Genomic DNA, 18,098 nt, shown 5'->3' on the forward strand with positions numbered 1-18,098 from the left:
AGTGCAGGAATAGGGTCCGCAACATTAAATGTCAGAGTTATTAAGCAGACAATAATGAAACATACACTTAATAGTACTTACACCCAAACCTTGCGAATGTTAGCCGAAGAACTCAAACACGTTGCAGTTTTCAGCTCGATATACAAATTGATCAAACATTAATCGGATTCAAACTATCTGTTCCAAATGCCACATTTTATATCATTTCCTTACCCCTGCTTCGTGACAATTGAAACTTTTAATAGTATTACCTAACACAACTGCCCAACTTCTGATGGAAGGTCATTAACCTGAAACGTTAACTGTGTTTCTCTCTCCACAGATGCTGCCTGGCCTGCTCAGTGTGTCCAGTATTTACACTTTTTATTCTCCAAACTTATCATCAAAGTATCACTTCCCTTGTCATCTAACTACGCTCCTTCCTGATATGCAGCCTTGTCCTACAAACCAGGCTCCTTTCTGATGACTCAGGCATTCATTGGAATCATAACTTCTTAACGATAACAATTATGTGAAGTATGTAACTATGTCATACTTGCCACCAGAGGGCGTGAATGTTGTAGTCCTAATGGTCACCTGCCCACACCTGCAGGGCCAGTATAAAAGGTTGGCTGCCATGTTGTTCAGGTACTCTGGAGTTGTAATAAAGAAGACTAAGATCACACTAAGTTTAGCTCACAGTACTCAGCCTCCTGGTGTTCTACTTTTCACAACAATTGGCGACGATTAACAGAATACAAACCTTCACACAACCATGGCTGCTGTTGGAATATTAGAGAGATTCATAGAGAGTGAAATATATGAGGGCCGCAGGCGGATCTCTGCCTGACACCGGGGAAACAGGGAGACAGACCTTGGAGCAAAGGGATATGGATGGAGTCGGCAAAACTTGAGGCATCTGATTCAGGAGAGTCGCGGGGCGTGGAAATTCGGGAGTTTAATGACTTTGAAAGGAACATTTTTTTTTGTGACCTTTTGTTCAGAGAAATATTTGTGAAAGGAATTTTTTGTAGGAAGGGATGCAGCACTTATCCTTTTGCCTTAGCACTTGTTTCTGGGTGTCAGGATCATATTTCGTTTCAATGTTATTCTTCCAGAATTAATATTTCATTTGCTGTTTGAAAATAACCAGACCCTTGCTCCAAGGTCTGTCTCACTCTTTCCCCGGTGTCAGGCAGAGATCTGCCTGCTGCCCTGATTTATTTCATGTGACAGGACACAAAAGTTCAAAATCAACCTGCAGGTGGCCACAAGCAGCACTGAATAGTAATGATGGCCGAGTGGTCTAAGGTGATGTGTTCAGGTCACTATAGATAGTGTTCGAATCCTATTGCAGACATTTCTTATATTGAATCATGAGGCAGAATCCATTTGCTTTGTCACCACCAACTCCTTAAAAGTGCGATTCAGCAGTCCACCTGCTCGCTTAACATTTCCGTCTGAACTGGTGCTGAAATTTGTTCATTCTTTTGTAGAACGACAATTATTTATTTTGCTCTGAGCATGTGAGGAACTTTTCTCCCGATCTCATTGGGTTTAATTTTGTTAATCTTGTGCTGAAAGTGGAGATGTTTCCGCTGTGTAACGGTTAACACATTTTAGTTTTTTGAGTTCATGCTCAACTTTCTCCTTGAGTGCATATGGTACGGAAAGGGGCTTGTAGTAAACCAATCTAGCGTCCTTCTGTACCCTGACACTCGCCTTGAAGCCCTGGATCGGACTGTCCGTTTCGCAGAACAACTTTGGATACTTCTTGATAACCTCATCCGTTGATGGAAATCTCGCTTCCACACAGAAAATCTGACTACAATCCAGCTTCAGTGAGCTTAATCAATTTCTTCCTTGTAAGGCAGACTTGTCTCTTTTCACTACTATTCGAGGCAAGTTCTGAAATTAATCTTTATATTTCACCGATCGGTACAGTGATATGACCAACCACAGGAATTTACTCTCCTGAGTAGCCTCACTGCTCTATCTTGGGTTTCTCCAGTTGGAAATCACGCATCTATGTGGATTTTGATGCTTTCCGAATCACTGTCCGTTAAACTAGTGCTCCTGATGATGTGTAACTCTAACATCTCATCGTCCTGTTGTTGGTCTTCCATACTATGTAGTCTCTTGGGATTTCTACTCATAGCTTTGAACGCTGGAGTCATAGCTTTAAAAATATGTTTACCCTTCAGTCGGCATGACTTCGCAAGATGCCCAGTCTTTCTGTCGAAGAAACACTCTGCCTTCACGTGTGGAGAACTTTGAGCAATGTGATGTCCCAGGCACCTGCAGCATGACTTCGACGCTTTGGCAGAATTTCCAGTTTCTGAGGCTTTTGGCTCCCTTGTTATACCTTCAAATGCTCTGATAATGACTCCACGAGACAATGTGTCGTTATTTAACTGTAGTGACCTGAGTCCTTTATTGATAACCACAGAGTGAGGATCACACCTGGTGGCCTGCCTTTTATACGAGGCCAGGCACACCTGTGCAGTTAAGCTACAAGTCTCCCACTGCAGTGCCCTCTGGTGGCACACCTTGTAATAGTACAAGCAGTAACCATGTCGAACACATGACAGGTGTCACTGTGGAACCGTTTCTCTCACTCAAAGTTAGACGCACTACCGTGGGCGCCACGAGGTTTAGGTAGGTTGCCATTGACATTCAGGTTCATATATAAATATATATAAATATATCGACATGCATCGTAACTGTTCCCTGGTGGTCGAGGGGTTAAGATCCGGTGCACTAACCTGGTTCGACATGTATCGTAACTCTTCCCTGGTGGTCGATGTGTTAAGACCCGGCGCACTAACCTGGTTTTAATCCTCGATCAATTCATCGCAGAAAAATAATTGAGGTCTGTGAGACGCTTAATAATTGCTGTAATCACCATGAATACCAATACTCCCTGTGATAGACCGAGATTACAAACTATCTGGCTTCTCCTGCACTTGCCGGGCACGTGGTTAGGGTTTAATTTTGTAAACTGGGTGAGTTCGCTGATCGCGGGGAGACGGTAGGAGCCTCTGTGGCCCCACTGTGAGGATGTGGAAATGAACACGGTGGCTGGGTGATCCGTGACATTTCTGTAAAGGGCAGCGGAGGAGAAGGATTGAGAATTCTCAGTGTTGGACAGAATTTGTTTCAGGAGAGCCAACACATTCCCGATCAGCACAGAGGGAGCTCACTGGTCAGCTCCTCGCTGAGGGGGCTGTTGTGCCAGAGGTTTCTGTAGTGTAGTGGTTATCACGTTTGTTTCACACGCAATAGGTCCCAAGTTCAATCCCAGGCAGAAACATTATTTTTAAACTTGCTGTGGATGAACAATCGGAGGCGAGTTCAGTCTCCCTGCAAATGCTGCCTGACCTGCTGAGATTTCCAGCATTTGCTGTTTTTATTTGCTATTTATTCTCCTGGCAAAAGTGCTCCCTTATTCATTAATTGCTCTTTAATTCACCAATAAATAGATAACTTTGAGTGAGAGAAAACGGATCCACGGGGACCTTTTGCGTGTGAGGCGAAAGTGATATCCGCTACACTGCAGCCCATCAAAGGGCGAGAAACCACTGAATATAAAGGATGAGCTGACAAATATCAGGGGCAGGGCAGTCTGGTCAATGTCAAACCCTCCTCTCTTATTCAGCAGTGGCATGAACGGGAGTCAGACGCCACAAAGTTTAATTAAAGACACAAATACAAGTAACACTTGCAATTTTTTTAGTATAAAATTCTTACACTTTATTTGAAATGCTACTGCTTTAAATCTGAAAATACACACGGTGGGATTTTATCTTCACTACTGATTGTATTTTGTGTGCACGGTAGGAATAATCGGTGCTGATAAATTTGATAAAATTTGCACCAGATTCCTGGTGTCATCGGCAATGAATACTTTGAACCAGAAAGCTAAAATACAGTGAGTAAAATGGGTTAACATACATAAGAACATATGAAATAGGAGCAGGAGTGGGCCATACGGCCCTTCGATCCTGCTCCGCCATTTGATACGATCATGGCTGATCTGATCATGAACTCAGTTCCACTTCCCGGGCCGCTCCCCAAAGCACAGGCCAAATGATTGAAGTATGGAGTGTCCCTGAGTTAGCATTTGTTTGATTGTGCAAAAGAAGGTGAAGGGTTAATTAATGATGCTTTCCTGTGAAAGCAAGATAAAAGTTTTCGAACAAGCCATCCGGTGACTGTCAGGTGAGCGCTGCTTGTGATACCTTGTGGGAATGGGCTGGGATTTTAAAGTCCCTTGTATTGCAGAACCCTCATATAGACGAACATCCCTTAACGACTGTGTCGACCTTGTGATGCAACGGTAGTGCGACTGACTCTAGATCAACGAGTTGGGTGTTTAAATCATGTCGTGGTCATTGTTCTTTTAGCAATTGCTGCTTCACAATAACCAGTCACTTGCTGCAATGTCTGTCTCACTGGTTAGTAGTGGTCGGGTTGGGGACAGCATCAAAGAAGAAAGAAGGGATGTGTGAAGTGGTGGTACAGCAGTTATCATGGGTAATTTTAACCAAATCGTGATTGAGCTAAACACATGGTAGTGATGTGTTGGAGGAGGATTTCATGGAGTGTATTATGGATGGTTTTCTCAACCCAGAAGAGATCTGGCCATTCTTGACTGGGTGATGTGTAATAAGAAGGGACTAATTATCAATCTTGTTGTGCGAGGCCCCTTGGGGACGAGTAACATAATATGGTAGAATTCTTCATTAAGTTGGAGAGTGTCACAGTTATTTCAGAAACTTGGGTCCTGAATTTAAGGAAAGGTAACTTTGACGGTATGAGGTGTGAATTGGCTAGAATAGACTGGCCAAGGATACTTAAAGGGTTGATGGTGGATAGGCAATGGCAAACATTTAAAGATCTCACGGGTGACTTCAGCAATTGCACATCCCTGTCTGGAGTAAAAATAGAACGGAGAACGTTGCTCAACCGTGGCTAACAAGGGAAATTAAGGATAGTGTTAAAACCAAGGAAGAGGAAAATAAATTGGCCAGAAAAAGGAACAAACCTGTGAACTGGGAGAAATGTTGAATTCAACAGAGGAGGACGAAGGGTTTCATGAGGAGGGGGAAAATGGATTTTGAGAGGAAGCTTGCTTGGAACAAAACAACTGACTGCAAAAGCTTCTGTAAACACGTGAAGAGAAAAAGATTAGTGAAGACAACTGTAGGTCCCTTGCAGTCGGATTCAGGTGAATTTATATTGGGGAACAAAGAAATGTCAGACCAATTGAACAAATACTTCAGTTCCGTATTCACGAAGGAATACACGAATAACCTTCCAAATGTACTCGGGGACCGAGGGTCGAGTGAGAAGGAGTAACTGAAGGATATCCTTATGAGGTGGGACATTGATGGGATTGAAGGATGATAAATCCCCGGGGCCTGATAGTCTGCATCCAAGAGTACTTAAGGAAGTCGCCCTAGAAATAGTGGATGCATTGGTGATCATTTTCCAACAGTCTATTGACTCGGGATCAGTTCCTATGGACAAGAGGGTAGCTAATGTAAAAATAATTTTTAAGAAGGGAGGGAGAGAGAAAGCGGTTAATTATACACCGGTTAGCCTGAATCAGTCGTGGGGAAAATGTTGGAATCAATTATTAAGGATGAAATAGCAACGCATTTGGAAAGCAGTGACAGGATCGGTCCAAGTCAGCATGGATTTATGAAAGGGAAATCATGCTTGACAAATCTTCTGGAATTTTTGAGGCTGTAACGAGTAGAGTGGACAAGGGAGAACCAGTGGATGTGGTATATTTGGACTTTCAAAAGGTTGTTGACAAGGGTCCACACAAGAGATTGCTGTGCAAAATCAAAGCACATGGTATTGGGGGTAATATACTGACGTGGATAGAGAACTGGTTGGCAGACAGAAAGCAGAGAGTCGGGATAAAAGGGTCCTTTTCAGAATGGCAGGCAGTGACTAGTGGAGTGCCGCAGGGCTCAGTGCTGGGACCCCAGCTCTTTACAATATACATCAATGATTTGGATGAAGGAATTGAGTGTAGATTTGCAGATGAAACAAAATTCGGTGGCGGTGTGAGCTGTGAGGGGGACGCTAAGAGACTGCAGGGTGACTGAGACAGGTTAGGTGAGTGGGCAAATTCATGGCAGATGCAGTATAATGTGGATAAATGTGAGGTTATCCACTTTGAGGGCAAAAACGTGAAGACAGAATATTATCTGAATGGTGGCAGATTAGGAAAAGGGGAGGTGCAATGAGACCTGGGTGTCATGGTTCATCAGTCACTGAAAGTTGGCATACAGGTACAGCAGGCAGGAAAAAGGTAAATCGTATGTTGGCCTTTATAGCTAGGTGATTTGAGTATAGGAGCAAGGATTTCTTATTGCAGTTGTACAGGGCCTTGGTGAGGCCTCAACAGGAATATTGTTTTCAATTTTGGTCTCCTAATCTGAGGAAGGACGTTCTTGCTATTGAGGGAGTGGAGCGAAGGTTCACCAGACTGATTCCCGGGATGCCTGGACTGACATATGAGGAGGGACTGGATCAACTGGGCCTTTATACATTGGAGTTTAGAAGGATGAGAGGGGATCTCATCGAAACATATCAGATTCTGATGGGACAGGACTGGTTAGATGTGGGTAGATTGTTCCCGATGCTGGGCAAGTTGGAGCAGGCTCAAGGGGCTAGATGGCCCACTCCTGTTCCTAATTCTTATGTTCATATAGCAATTGTTTAACATTGAAACGAAATGTGACCTGACACCCAGAAAGAAGTGTTGGGGCAGAAGGTTAAATGCTGCATCCCTTTCTGCAAAAAATTCCTTTCACAAACATTTCTGTGACCGAAACGGCACAAAACAAAAATGTTCCTTTCAAAGGCATTAAACTCCCGAATTTCCGTGCCCTCTGAATCTCCTGAATTAGATGCCTCTAGTTTTGCCGACTCAATCCATGTCCCTTTGCAATGTTCTGCTTCCACCCACACTATGAAATGCGCTACTAACTTATCGAATCATGAAATGGTTACAGTACGGAAGGCCATTAGGCCCGTCGAGACCGTACCGACTCTAAGCGAGTCCCACTCCCCCGCCCTTTCCCCGAAGCCCTGGAATTGTTTTCCCTTCAGACACTTATCCAACTCCCATCAGAAAGATAAGATTGCATCTGTCTCCACCGCCCTTTCAAGCCGTGCATCCCAGATCCTAACCACTCGCTACTGTTCCTATGTGTAAAGTCTGGGAAACACGAGATCAGTTCCTGCCACACTCACAGCCTTCCTAAATATAGCACCGTCATTCTGTTCTCGTAAAACCAGCTCCTGAAGTATCGGCCAGCTGTGTAGGTTAAAGCTCTGGTTATGTTCCTAGCAGTGTGTCGATCGCAATGTTTCTGTAGTGTAGTGGTTCTCACGTTCGCCGAACACACGAAAAATCCCTGGATCGAAACCGGGTGTAAACATTTTCAACATTGTTCAATTAAATATTAGAAAAAATGGAATAATTGACATTAATGGTTCAATATTAACAAAGTTGATGTTTGTTTCTGCTGATGTTAATAACCCTTCAACTAGGCTGGAGTTTAATATTTTGAAATTTCAAATAACATTGTTGATATTTGATGTCTCCAAGATAAGAGAGACTAATTGATGTCCTGTTTCTGACTGCTCCATTTTTGATCGGGGCGGAGGAGTGGTGAGAGATCGCGGCCCAGGAGCGTCGTGATCGGGGCTCAACAGAGGCGAGGGCGCAGGGACAGCACGGGCCAGCCCATTCTGCGTTCGATGGATAGTCGGCGCATGTGTACACAATTGGTCCATGCAGCAGAGCTTGGTCAATGGTCGTCTTGGGTAATCCTTGCCTCTGGACCAAGACCAAGCTCTGTCAAGCCCGTGTGGTGGCTGGTGTGCAACGGTCACCCCACGTTAAAAAAATCCACCCACAGGCATCTTCCACCATTCAGGATGTAGTTCGGGACCGAGATTGTCAGGTCCCTCATCGAAACACCTGTGAACTCATCCCTTTTTAGAGTGGAAACAAATCATCCTCGATACGAGGGACTGCCTAATACTATACTATCAACAGTGTCTCACAGCCCTGTTACATTGGCTGGTTTCTCTGTACAGTTCTGTACACACTCAAACTCTACACAGTGTCTCTCATCCCTCCCATTTCCAGCCCTGACGGTGCAGAAAGCCCCTCTCAAAGCTGCACGTTCCGGCTGCTTTCAGTTGAGTTGTGAGAGATTATTAAAGGATCCTGCATCTCCGCCTCGCTTCACAACAGCAGATCGAAGCCGCAAACAACCCATCGACTGATCGCTCGTCCCCAGCTCCAGCGTGAGTGAGGCCGGGACTGTCATGTATTCAATCAGCATTGTAACCCATGTATAATCTGACCTAAGTTGTACACTGTGAGAACAATGACCACTATGTGGTGAACTTGTGGGAGACACTCCTAACCTGGACCTTCAGGTATAAAAGGGGAAGCTCCACTCACTTCCATCACTTGAGTGCTAAGAAATAAAGGACAGGTCACAGACTGAACTTCTCTGAAGCATGGGCCTCGTGTGCATTTACACTGTATAGTAAGGACGTATCAATGGCGATGAGAAACTGGGATTTAAACCACACGAGCATGGCCACTAGCTGAACCGACAAGAGGTACTGTATTAAGCAATGGTTGGGACAGAGATCCAACATTGTTAAAGCATCACACACTTCTCCAGGCAGCCAAGGGCAGTCAGGCATGCCCCAATATGTAGCCATACCCAGAGGGGAAGTTCGACAGAGACAATGGCAAGCTGAACGGCGATTCACGTCATTGCAAGGGACATTGCGGCCAGTAATGGGTCCATCAACACCTGTATATGGTGCACTCAAGGACAATCACGGGGCAGTCAGTGACGATCGACTGGCAAGAGACCTTTTGTTTCCAACAGCAGCTCATGTTGGAGGCGTGGAGGCACGCACTCAGCCGGACTTTGCAGAGCTGAGCAAAATACCTGCAGAAATTGCAGAAATGAACACTGGGGGAAATCGCTGGAAGCTGAAGTTCAGCGAGTTCATGTGGAGCACGGATACAGTTCATACACCAGGACGCCACCGATAATGATGAACGTGCTCCTCAATGGCATCCCAGTATCAGTGGAGCTAGACACGTGGGCCAGCCAGTCCCTGATGGGTATCAAATAGTTCGAAAAGTGGTGGGCATCCAAGGCCAGGAGGCCAAAATTATCGCCGATTGACGCACAGCTAAGAACATACACAAAGGAGATCATTCCGGTGCTCGGCAGCGCCACAGTAGTCGTGACCCACAAAGTTCGCTTGCTGTCATGAATGGAAATTTGGCGATGTCAATGCAATTTCCTCTGTGGAGCGAGTATCATGCTCACAGATCCTGGACAAATTTGACTCATTATTTCAACCCGGCACTTTCATTGGGGCCAAGGTAGTGATTCACATAAACCCGGACGCCAGGCCAGTACACCACAAGGCCAGCGCAGAACCGTATGTGATGCGGGAAACGACAGAAGGCGAATTGGACCGTCTGCTAAGGGAAGGCATCATCTCCCCAGTCGAATTCAGTGACTGGGCGAGCCAGATTGTGCCGGTGCTCAAGGCGGATGGGTCGGTCAGGATATGTGGTGATTACAAGGCCAGCATCAATCGGGTGTCACCCCAAGACCAGTATCCGCTACTGAAAGCGGAGGACCTCTTTGCGACGCTATCCGGTGGCAAACATTTTTCAAAATTAGACCTGACCTCAGCTGACATGACCCAGGAGCTGGCGAGTGAGCCGAAGAAGCTGACCACCATCACGACACACAAGGGATTGTTTGAGTACAACAGATGTCGGTTCGGGATTCGCTCGGTTGCTGCGATCTTACAATGAAATATGGAAAGCTTCCTCAAGTCGATTCCAGGGACGGTGGTTTTTAAGGACGACATCCTCATCACGGGTTACGATACTGAAGAACACCTCCACAACCTGGAGGAGGTGCTACGCATACTGGACCGGATAGGGCTGCGACTGAAAAAGGCGAAGTGCATCTTCACAGCTCCAGAGGGATAATCCCTGGTGAGGAGGGTAGCAGCAGACGGGATCAGCCCTACTGCCTCCAAAACGGAAGCGATCCAGAGAGCACCCAAACCCCGTAACACGACGGAGCTGCATTCGTTCCTGGGGCTCCTGAACTATTTTGGTAACTTTCTTCCCAAATTGAGCAAACTGCTAGAGCTGCTACACGTGCTCCTACGCAAAGGTCGCGAATGTGTCTGGGGGGACAGCCAGGAAAGGACTTTTAATAGAGCACGCAATTTGTTATGTTCCAACACTCTGTTAACGCTATATGACCCATGTAAGAAGCTTGTGTAACGATGCGTCGTCCGATGGTGTCGGATGTGTTGCAGCATGTCAATGCCAAGTGTCAGTTACAGCCGGTAGCTTAGGCCTCCGGAAGTCTGTCCCAGGCAGAAAGGGGATACGGGATGGTAGAAAAAGAAGCGCTCGCATGTGTATATGCAGTAAAGAAAATGCACCAATACCTGTTTGGCTGGAAATTTGAGCTGGAGACAGATCACAAACCCCTAACGACCCTTTTGGCCGACAACAAGGCCATAAATGCAAACGCATCGGCCCGCATACAGAGGTGGGCACTAACGTTAGCCGCCTATGACTACACAATTCGGCACAGACCGGGCACCAAAAATTGCGGCGATGCACTCAGCAGGCTCCCACTCGCCACCACTGAGGGGGCTACCGAGCATGGTGCTGAGATGGTCATGGCTGTTGAAGCATTCGGAAGTGAAGGCTCACCCGTGACAGCCCGGCAGATTAAAGTCTGGACAAATAGAGACCCGCTATTGTCTCTCGTCAAGAAATGTGTCCTGAATGGGGACTGGGCTGCCACGTACAGGGCATGTCCTGAGGAAGTTAAACTATTTCACCGGCGCAGGGATGAACTCTCGATTCAGGCCGATTGGCAACTGTGGGGAAACTGCGTAGAAACCAGATGTGCAGAGAGGTGTTCATCAGAAAACTCCACAATGAGCACCCGGGCATTGTCATGAGGAAGGCAATTGCCAAGTCACACATTTGGTGTCCAGGGATAGACGCAGATCTGGAACTTTGTCTTCGCAATTGCAACACGTTTGCCCAGCTGACTAATGCGCCAAGGGAAGCCCACCTTAGCCCCTGGTCCTGGCCCACCAAGCCTTGGGCACGCATACATGAGGACTACGCAGGTCCTTTCAAAAATGTTTTTGGTTGTAGTCGACGCCTACTCCATAAGAAACATAAGAAACATAAGAATTAGGAAGAGGAGTAGACCATCTTCCCCCTCGAGCATGCTCCGCCATTCAACAAGATCATGGCTGATCTGGCCGTGGACTCAGCTCCACTTACCCGCCCGTTCCCGTAACCCTTAATTCCCTTAGTAAGGTGACCAAAACCGCACGCAGTACTGCAGGTGCGGCCTCAGCAATACCCTATACAGTTGCAGCAGGACCTCCCTGCTTTTGTACTCCATCCCTCTCGCAATGAAGGCGAACATACCATTAACTTTCCTGATTACCTGCTGCACCAGCAAACTAACTTTTGGGGATTCATGCACAAGAACCCCCAGGTCCCTCTGCACCGCAGCATGTTGTAATTTCTCCCTATTCAAATAATATTCCCTTTTACTGTCTTTTTTTCCCAAGGTGGATGACCTCACACTTTCCGACATTGTATTCCATCTGCCAAACCTTAGCCCATTCGCTTAACCTATCCAAATCTCTTTGCAGCCTTTCTGTGTCCTCTACACAACTCGCTTTCCCACTAATCTTTGTGTCATCTGCAAATTCTTTTACACTACACTCTGTCCCCTCTTCCAGGTCATCTATGTATATTGCATACAGTTGTGGTCCTTGCACCGATCCGTGTGGCACACCACTCACCACCGATTTCCAACCTGAAAAGCACCTATTTATCCCGACTCTCTGCTTTCTGTTCGCCAGCCAAATCTCGATCCATGCTAATACATATCCTCTGACTCCGCGTACCTCTATCTTCGGACGTAACCTTTTGTGTGGTACCTTATCGAAAGCTTTTTGGAAATATAAATACACCACATCCATCGGTACACCTCCATCCACCATGCTCGTTATATCCTCAAAGAATTCCAGTAAATTAGTTAAACATGATTTCCCCTTCATGAATCCATGCTGTGTCTGCTTGAGTGCACTAAGCCTATCTCGATGTCCCGCTATTTCTTCCTTAATGATAGTTTCAAACATTTTCCCCACGACAGATGTTAAACTACCCGGCCTATTGTTACCTGCCTTTTGTCTGCCCCCTTTTTTAAACAGAGGCGTAACATTAGCTGCTTTCCAATCCGCTGGTAACTCCCCAGAGTCCAGATAATTTTGGAAGATTATTACAAATGCATCTGCTATAACTTCCGCCATCTCTTTTAATACCCTGGGACGCATTTCATCAGGACCAGGGAACTTGTCTAACTTGAGTCCCATTACCCTGTCCAGCACTACCCGCCTAGTGATAGTGATAGTCTCAAGGTCCTCCCTTCCCACATTCCTGTGACCAGCAATTTCTGGCATGGTTTTTGTAATTTCCACTGTGAAGACCGAAGCAAAATAATTGTTTAAGATCTCAGCCATTTCCACATTTACCATTATTAAATCCCCCTTCTCATCTTCTGAGGGACCAACATTTACTTCAGTCACTCTTTGCCATTTTATATATCGGTAAACGCTTTTAATATCTGTTTTTATGTTTTGCGCAAGTTTAATTTCGTAATCTATCTTTCCTTTCTTTATTGCTTTCTGAGTCATTTTTTGCTGTCGTTTAACATTTTCCCAATATTCTAGTTTTCCACTAACCTTGGCCACCTTATACGCATTGGTTTTTAATTTAATACTCTCCTTTATTTCCTTCGTTATCCACGGCAGGTTATCCCTTCTCTTACTGCCCTTCTTTTTCACTGGAATATATTTTTGTTGTGCACTATGAAAGAGCTCCTTCAAAGTCCTCTGCTGTACCTCAATTGTGCCACCGTTTAGTCTGTGTTCCCCGTCTACTTTAGCCAACTCTGCCCTCATCCCACTCTAGTCCCCTTTATTTTCGCATTGTATGCTCGTTTGAGACATTACTTCCTCACCCTCAATCTATATTACAAATTCAACCAAACTGTGATCACTCATTCCGAGAGGATCTTTTACTAGGAGATCGTTTATTATTCCTGTCTCATTGCACAGGACCAAATCTAAGATAGCTTGCTCCCTTGTCGGTTCTGTAACATATTGTTCTCAGAAACAATCCTGTATGAATTCTATGAATTCCTCCTCCAGGCTACCCCGTTCGATTTGAATTGACCAATCAATATGTAGGTTAAAATCCCCCATGATTACTGCCGTTCCTTTTTCACATGCCTCCATTATTCCCTTGTTCATTGCCCGCCCCACCGTTAAGTTATTATTTCGGCGCCGATAAACTACGCCCACCAGTGACTTTTTCCCCTTACTGTCTCTAATCTCCACCCACAATGATTCAACATTTTGTTCATTAGAGCCAATATCATCTCTCACAACTGCCCTGATATAATCCTTTATTAACAGAGCTACCCCACCTCCTTTCCCTTCTTGTCTATCTTTCCGAATTGTCAGCTACCCCTGTATGTTTAATTCCCAGTCTTCGCCACCCTGCAACCACGTTTCTGTAATGGCCACCAAATCATACCTATTTGTCGTGATTTGTGCCGTCAACGCATTTACTTTATTTTGAATGCTGCGTGCATTTAGGTGAAGTATTTAATACTAGTTTTTAATCCATGATTTTTAGTTTTGACCCCTCCTGCAGCCCCTTTATATTAATACATAATGTCCCTTCCTATCACCTTGTGGTTTACCTTACCCCAGTGCTACTCTGCTCTGTTGCCTCCTGGCTTTTGCATTCTTTCTTGGGGTCATGTTTATCTGCGCTCTCAACCACTCTCGCTCAGAGCCCTCTCCTGCGTTTCGAATAATCCTCGCATTGAGGCACCGAGCTTTCAGGCTTGCCTTTTTATTACACATTGACCCTTTAGAATTTGGATGAAAGTGGCCCTTTTTGGTTTTTGCCTTGGGTTTCTCTGCCCTCCACTTTTACTCATCTCCTTTCTGTCTTTTGAATCTGTTTCCATTTTGTTTCCCTCTGTCTCCCTGCATTGGTTCTCATCCCCCTGCCATATTAGTTTAACTCCTCCCCAACAGCACTAGCAAACACTCCCCCCTAGGACTTTGGTTCCGGACCTTCCCAGGTGCAGACCGTCTGGTTTGTACTGGTCCCACCTCCCCCAGAACCGGTTCCAATGCCCCAGGAATTTGAATCCCTCTCTGCTGCACCACTGCTCAAGCCACGTATTCTTCTGAGCTATCCTGCGATTTCTCCTCTGACTAGCACGTGGCATTGGTAGCAATCCCGAGATTACTACTTTTGAGGTCCTACTTTTTAATTTAGCTTCTAGCTCTTTAAATTCATCTCGGAGGACCTCATCCCTTTTTTTTACCTAAATCTTTGGTACCAATGTGCACCACTACAACTGGCTGTTCACCCTCCATTTTCAGAATGTCCTGCACCCGCTCCAAGACATCATTGACCCTTGCACCAGGGAGGCAACATACCATCCTGGAGTCTCGGTTGCGGCCGCAGAAACGCATATCTGTTCGCCTTACAATCGAATCCCCTATCACTATCGCTGTCCCACTCTTTTTCCTGCCCTTCTGTGCAGCAGAGCCAGCCATGGTGCCATGAACTTGGCTGCTGCTGCCCTCCCCTGATGAGTCATCCCCCTCAACAGTACTCGATGTGAGGCCAACGTGATATCCGCTACACTGCAGCCCATCAAAGGGTGAGAAAGCACTGAATATAAAGGATGAGCTCACAAATATCAGGGGCAGTGCAGTCTAGTCAATGTAAACACTCCTTTCTTATTCAGCAGTGGCATGAATGGGAGTCAGACGCCACAAAGTTTAATTAAAGACACAAATACAAGCAACACTTGCAAATCTTTTCAGTGTAAAATTTATTTGAAATGCTGCTGCGTTGAATCTGAAAATACGCACGGTGGGATTTTATCTTCACTACTGATTACATTTTGTGTGCACGGTAGGAATAACCGGTGCTGTTAAATTTGATAAAAGTTGCCCCAGATTCGTGGTGTCATCGGCAATAAAGATTTTGAACCAGAAAGCTACAATACAGTGAGTAAAATGGGATATGGTTTTCGAGTTAAGATGCAAAGCACAAGACAAATGATTGAAGTATGGACTGTTCCTGATTTAGCATTTGTTTGATTGTGCAAAAGAAGGCGAGGGGTTAATTTATGATAGTTTCCCGTGAAAGCAAAAGAAAAGTTTAAGAAGAAACTATACGGTGCCTGTCAGGTGAGCGTTGCTTGTGATACCTGGTGGGAATGGGCGGAGATTTTAAAGCCCCTTGTATTACAGAACCTTCATATAGACAAACATCTCCAGCTCCCTGTGTAGGTCTGATGGAGCAACGGTAGTGTGTCTGACTTCAGATCCGAAGGTTACGTGTTCAAATCACGTCGTGGTCACTTTGATTAAGTTGATAGCCCTCCAACAACAGGTAATGTGTGTGTCCCACGAAACAGCCCGTAGAGCACAGAGTCCTGTGTTACGGAGCTGCTCGATGGGAACCTCGACAAAACCACTGCTTCTGTGTCCAAACTGGGTTTCCTGATGGTCCAGTGGTTAGGATTTAGCGCTCTCACCGCCGCGGCCCCGGTTCGATTCGCGGTCAGGGAAATTGTACTTTTAATTCAAAACCTTATAAAAATAGAGTTCATCTATTTTACACATCTTTATGCATCTCCTATGCAAAAAAAAAGAACCATTGATTTAAACATCATTAATTAATTCATAAAATTCTATTGTCATATGACATATTTTGCTCTGAGCAGATGAGGAGCTTTTGTGCCGATGCCATTGGGTTTAATTCTGGTAATCTGGTGCTGAAAGTGGAGATGTTTCCGCAGTGTACCGCAAATCATAGACAGCATCAGACGAAGTCTCTCGGGATCGAGGAGGACTTGCTTCCATCCAAAAGTGAGTCCTTTGATGGCTGAACAGTCCGATAGGAGAGCCACAGACCCTGTTGCAGGTGGGACAGACATTCGTCGAGGGAAGGGGTCGGTGGGACTGGTTTGCCGCGTGCTCCTTCCGCTGCCTGCGCTTGGTCTCTTCATGCTCCTTGCGTCGAGACTCAAAGAGCTCAACGCCCTACCGGATGGACTTTCTCCACCTCGCGCGGTCTGCGGCCAGGGTCTCCCAGGTGTCAGTGCTGATATCGCACTTTACCAGGGAGACTTTGAGGGTGTCCTTTTAACGTTTCTGCTGTACTTCTTTGGCCCTGAAGGAGCTAATCATAAACACGTAAGGATTCGGGGCCGGAGTTGGCTATTCGTCCCCTCGAGCCTGGTCCACCATTCAAGAAGACCCTGGCAGTTCTTCAACAGCAAGATTCAACATCTGGGGCGGAGCCAACAGGCGCCTGGCTGCAATGAGTGATAAAAACCTGCGTTGGACTGAAGCCTGGCTAGCTCAGTCGGTAGAGCATGAGACTCTTAATCTCAGGGTCGTGGGTTCGAGCCCCACGTTGGGCGATTGTATTTCTTTTCATTTAATGTTGCTTTCATGGAACACCTCTGACCGCAACGGCACAAAACAAAAATGTTCCTTTCAAAGTCATTGAACTCCGAAATTTCACCGCGCCACGAATCTCCTGAATCAGATGCCTCTCGTTTTGCCGACTCAATCCATGTCCCTTTGCAATGTTGTGCTCCCACCCACACTATGAAATGTGCCACTAACTTATCGAATCATGGAATGGTTACAGCACGGAAGGCCATTCGGCCAATCGAGCACGTGCCGACTCTCAGCGAGTCCCACTCTCCTGCTCTTTCTCTGTAGCTCTGCAATTGTTTTTCCTTCAGACTCTTATCCAACTCCCGTCTGAAAGGTAAGATTGAGTCTGCCTCCACCGCCCTTTCAAGCCGTGCATTCCAGATCCTAACCACTCGCTGCTAAATGGCCATCTCCTGTTCCGATGTGTGAAGTCTGTGAAACACGAGATCATTTCCTGCCAAACTCACAGCCTTCCGAAATATAGCACCATCATTCTATTCTCGTAAAACCAGCTCCTGAAGTATCGGCCAGCTCTGTCGGTTAAAGCTCTGGTTTTATACCTAAGATTACTTTAACAGTAGTGTAGTGGTTATCACGTTTGCCTTACACGCAAAAGGTCTCTGGTTCGAGCACGGGTGGAAACATGATTTTGGAGACTATTTTTGCTTTGAAATAAATTGAACAAAAGTCGCCCCACGTTCCTTGTCGCATGAGCACTGAACATTTTAAACCAGTCTCCAACATACAGAGTGAGTAAAATAAGATAGGGGAGAAAACTTCATCAATTATTCAAAATCCTTAAATAATTAACGTTCAGTTATTGAAGTTTCCACTGTCCCGCAGCAGCAATTCTACAAAACAACGCTGTCGGTTAATGAGTGGGGAATAAAACAAATAATCTCCATCCATCCCCATCCCCCGACACACAGTTTAATTAGTTGCATGTCATTATTTTAAAGATTTTGAATGAAAGATTTGCTTTCTGAATCTGGGCTCCCTCTGTGAGCACCGCACCACGAAACGAGCAGGAAACACATTAAAGAGTTTACCACAATTGCTGACATTTCTTAGGTTTTTTCTTGTGTTTTTTCAGCTCTTCCTCCTTTTCAGCTCCTGACAGCAGATATTGCTGTGATTAAACCTGATCACAATGCAATGTCTGTCTCACTGTTTCCCCGGTGTCAGGCAGCGATACGCCTGCTGCCCTCATTTATTTCATGTGATAGGACACAAAAGTTCAAAATCAACCTGCAGGTCGCCACACACAGCACTGAATAGGCAAGATGGCCGTTCTGTGTTCAGGTCATTGTCTCCTCTGGAGATGTGGGTTCATGTCCCACTTCTGATATTATTTTTGAATCAAAAACTAATGTGCGATAAAATGGAACAAGAGCAGTCCGAGGTGCATTGTCACATGATGCAAGCGATCTCGG

The 18,098-nt window shown here is 45.6% G+C and overlaps 1 non-coding gene across 1 annotated transcript; it reads left to right on the forward strand.

Annotated features, from left to right (window-relative positions):
* The first annotated feature begins 16,570 nt into the window (after window positions 1-16,570).
* Window positions 16,571-16,643, forward strand: trnak-cuu (transfer RNA lysine (anticodon CUU)). The gene has a single exon. It is a non-coding gene; the product is annotated as a tRNA-Lys (tRNA).
* Window positions 16,644-18,098: the final 1,455 nt, after the last annotated feature.

The sequence above is a fragment of the Pristiophorus japonicus genome, unplaced genomic scaffold (genome assembly GCF_044704955.1).
Source record: "Pristiophorus japonicus isolate sPriJap1 unplaced genomic scaffold, sPriJap1.hap1 HAP1_SCAFFOLD_42, whole genome shotgun sequence".
In the NCBI taxonomy this organism is placed as follows: Eukaryota; Metazoa; Chordata; class Chondrichthyes; family Pristiophoridae; genus Pristiophorus; species Pristiophorus japonicus.